Raw genomic sequence first — 5,000 nt, 5'->3', positions numbered from 1 at the left:
TATGTGTGTACATTGCAACCACAAGAGGGACCACAATGGAAATAAGTCTTTGTGCTTTTTTGTGTCTATCGTTGTCTTTCTATTTCTTTGCGGCTTGCATGTTCACATAGTGACAACAGAGGACTGGCTAACTGTCTAGAAAAGAGGAACTGACGGTAAAAAAAGAGAGAGAGAGAGAGGGTGAGGACACATGTAGAGTCTCCGACACATATGTGGGATAAGGTACTAGTCATGTGGGTTGCATGTTAACACAATGACCAGTGCTCAGAGAGATAAAGAGAGAGAGTGGGGGAGGATAGAGGCTTATTCATCAAGGCTTATTACAGAAAGATGGAGAGAGAAGAAGTAATGAGAGCTAGAAAAAGAGAGATGGACAAAGAAATCTAGAGAGAGAGTGAGAGAGAAAAAGAGAGAGGGTGGGGAGAGGCTCATTAAAGAAAGAAGGGAGGGGAGTGGGACACAGACACAACAGAAAGAGAGAAAGGGAGACAGCAGAAGGATAAAGAAAGAAAGATGGAGAGAGAAGAAATGAGAGCTAGAAAAAGACAGATGGACAAAGAAAGCTTGGGAGGGAGAGAGAGAGAGAGAGAGAGAGAGAGAGAGAGAGAGAGAGAGAGAGAGAGAGAGAGAGAGAGAGCAGAAGAAGTGGGGAGACACAGATACATGTTGGGATAAAGACAGTGTTGCCAGATGTCAGGAGGTAAGGGTATTGTTGCGCTCTAGATGTTACGGAAAATAACTGGGTGCCGGGACCCAAAAGAAGTGTTGCCAGATGTGTCTGATCAAATCCCGCCCAAAAGGTTTGTCAAAAAACGCCAAAATGCGCTAAATTCCGCCCAAATTCAACAAATTACTTTGACTTCTATGGGCACAAAACGGCTGAAAAAAAACGCCAAATGGTCAATTTTTCCCGTTTTTACCCGCAGACGCTCATCCCAAGTAGCCCAATTGGGCACCCGCCCAATCTGGCAACAGTGGATAAAGCTAGCACTGTTGTGGGTTGCGTGTAAAAACAGTGATTGTTGGTGCCGATTCCTCCTCCTCCTCCTCCTCCTCCTCCGTATTCTCTCTCTCCCTCTCTCCATCTCTCTGTATTCTCTCTCTCTTTGTTCTCCGGCTTTTTTTGAGGAGACATGAGAAGGCTATGAGCAGCAGATGCAGGCAAACTACAGTGGAGGCTCACCTAGCAGAACTAGAAATACACGAGAGAGGAAATATTGAACAGACCTGCCTGCCCACAGAACACCAAAGAAGTAGGCCTACCAAAAAAAAAAATCAACCCATGATTTGGTTTATATAATGAAGCAGCGCCAACATTCGCATGCGCGTGCGCACACACACACACACACACACACACACACACACACACACACACACACACACACACACACACACACACACACACACACATACAGTATACACACGTGTGCGCAGACACACAATGAACGGCGCACGCACACACTTTCGTACACACACACACACACACACACACACACACACACACACACACACACACAGATATAAGCATGCACACAGACACATACACATACAAACACACTGCACAGACATGCACAAACATATGCACGTGCGCGCGCGCACACACACACAAACACACACATACATACAGTACAACACACACACACACACACACACACACACACACACACACACACACACACACACACACACACACACACACACACACACACACACACACACACACACACACACACACAATTCAGAGAAACATAGGCTACAGAGATCCAATATATGTGCACCCAAACATGTATTCACACATTCACTCACCACCTCCACAATCAGACATACAGAGACACCCAAACAACCATCTTGATGCAGACTCCAGGGTGTATCCCTAATTGAATTCCTGCTCACACACCACAGCACACACACAAGTCGTCCATCCGTAACAAGGCCAAACGGCCACTCCTCCCCGTGCGAACACACACACACACACACACGTGCGCACACACACGCACACGCACACGCACACGCACACACACACACACACACACACACACACACACACACACACACACACACACACACACACAGAGTCTACCAACATGTCCAGAAATCCATGGGGGCTTGCCCATGATTTATACCCCACACTTAGAAGTCTAGGGTTGGGATACCTCGCTACCATGCTCTGGTTGTCATGTGGTGGGCCTGGGAGTGTGCACTGTGCAGGCTTGTATTGTGCTGTGGTGAGCTGTTTTGTGGTGTGCAGGGCTAGTGTGTGCTTCTGAAAGCGGGAAAGCCCACCTGGGAAACTCCAACGCCCATTGTCATTGTGACACAGCACTTCACAGCACACAAGTGTTCACTGCACACAACAGAATTGCATTTTATGCCTCACGTCTACAAAGGGGCAGCCTTCAAAGGAGCAGCACGGCGGGACAGTAACATGCTCAGGGTACCTCAGTCATGGAGGAGGATGGGGGAGAGCACTGGTTAATTACTCCCCCTACCAACTTGGTGGGGTCGGGTCTGACGCCCTAACTGATTACCCATGACTGCCCATGAAGCTGTGAAGCTAGTGATATGGTCACAATCCTCCACACCAGTAGGAGGTAGCCCGCGTCGTGTTGTGGCGGCATGCCACTTCCATTCCTGTCCACGGTGGCGTAATGGCATCACAGTCACCAGTAGGGCTGGGTAAAATAATCGATAATCGATCGATTTCATTTAAAATTCACATAGGCCTAATCGATTCACAGGGCACAAAATCGATTTTTTGGTTCTTTTTCTTTTTGTTCTTTTTGTTTAATTTAGGACTATGGAAAATACCCAGTAGGTATTAGTCAATTAGGCATAGGCCTACTTATTACAAATTAGCAATCTGTTAACACTGTCAAGCCACAGCCCTTTGACATTTGTATATAAAAATAAACAACAGCATCTTTTGGGGGAAATCCTGGCACCAAGAAGGGAACGGATTGAATCGATTCAGAATAAATCGAATCGAATCGAATTGAACCGTGATTAATCGATTCAAAGCCCTAAGAATCGAAATCGAATCGATACAGGAACATGGCTGCAATACCCAGCCCTAGTCACCAGTCACACACACACACACACCAGTGGGAGGCTCATGTCATGCTTGTCCCATTGCTATGATGTGTTGAGACATAGCATGTGGCGTCCGTCACATTCCATCATGGCCGTAGCTCAGTCACGCCCTCCCAGACATGCACAGCCAGCATTAACGCAAGCACACACACACACATCAGTGTACAGATACAGATGCATGCACGCACGTACAAGTTAACACATGTACCCACCCACCCACGCACACACACAAACACACACACACTGAGAGAAATAAGCTAAGCAAAGGTGAGCATTATAACAAGAGCATGAGTACTTACATGAAGGCTAATGGCAGACGCAAGGCTGATGACAAGATCAGGGGTGCATTTCTCGAAAGCGTAGTTGTTAGCAGTTAGCAACTTTGGTAGTTGCCAATGGGAAATTGCATCGCAACCAACAAAGTAGCTACCATAGTTAGCAGCTACGCTTTAGAGAAATGCACCCCACGTCTCTCCAGCTCAGGTGGCTGACAATGCTTTATACTTGACCTTAACAGGCTAATGTGTGACTAGTGTCAAAACTAAATTCTGTTGTTTTTTTATTGCCATTAGCCGTCATGTACTCATGGTTTTGTTATAATGCTCATCTTTGTCAGGCTGTTTCTCTCAGTGTGTGTGTGTGCGTCCGTGCGTGCGTGCGTGTGTGTGTGCGTGCGTGCAAAGCGTGTGTACGTGCGTGCTGCATCTGTATGTCTGTACACAGATGTGTGTGTGCTCGCGCTAATGCTGGCTGTGTGTGTCTGGGAGTGTGACCTGCCACCCACAGTAAGTCGTTATGGGCCTAGTCTGGCCCTGCCTGCATAGCTTTATTATTGGGGCCATGGGCTGTCATATAAACCCACTGGGAACACACACATAAGTCACACAGATGAGTGTCCTAGCTGTGTGATCACGCACGCACGCACACACACACGCACAGACACGCACAGACACACACACATGCACGCACGCATGCGCACGCGCGCGCACACACACACACACACACACACACACACACACACACACACACACACACACACACACACACACACACACACACACACAGGTGGGCCTGGGAGTGTGCACTGTGCAGGCTTGTATTGTGCTGTGGTGAGCTGTTTTGTGGTGTGCAGGGCTAGTGTGTGCTTCTGAAAGCGGGAAAGCCCACCTGGGAAACTCCAACGCCCATTGTCATTGTGACACAGCACTTCACAGCACAAAAGTGTTCACTGCACACAACGAAATTGCATTTTATGCCTCACGTGTATAAGGGGGCAGCCCTCAAAGGAGCAGCGCGGCGGGACAGTGCCATGCTCAGGGTACCTCAGTCATGGAGGAGGATGGGGGAGAGCACTGGTTAATTACTCCCCCCACCAACCTGGCGGCGTCGGGAGTCGAACCGGCAACCTTTGGGCTGCAAGTCTGACGCCCTAACCGATTAACCCATGACTGCCCATGAAGCTGTGAAGCTAGTGATATGGTCACAATCCTCCACACCAGTAGGAGGTAGGGTAGCCCGTGTTGTGTTGTGGCGGCATGTCACTTCCATTCCTGTCCACGGTGGCGTAATGGCATCACAGAGTGCATTGCAATATGCGATCTTGCCTCCTCCACTTGCGCTTGTCTCCTCGTCCCGCCTCCCGGCCCCTCCTCCGTGGAGAAAACGCTAAAGTTTCCCAGCTGTCAGCCTAGCCACAACAACTTTTGAGGGACTGTTTTTCATTCACCATCCCAATTGCAAATGAGAAAAAGACTCTACAATTGAGCTTTTGCAAGATATTGAAATATAATACTGTTGTCAGTGATGTCATCATGACATATTACTTGCTGGTACGAGGAGAGAAGCAAGTGGAGGAGGCAAGTGGAGGAGGCAAGGTCGCATATTGCAACGCACTCACCACCAGTCACACA

Source organism: Engraulis encrasicolus, chromosome 1, assembly GCF_034702125.1.
Source record: "Engraulis encrasicolus isolate BLACKSEA-1 chromosome 1, IST_EnEncr_1.0, whole genome shotgun sequence".
Lineage (NCBI taxonomy): Eukaryota > Metazoa > Chordata > Actinopteri > Clupeiformes > Engraulidae > Engraulis > Engraulis encrasicolus.
This window is presented reverse-complemented; position numbering follows the sequence as displayed.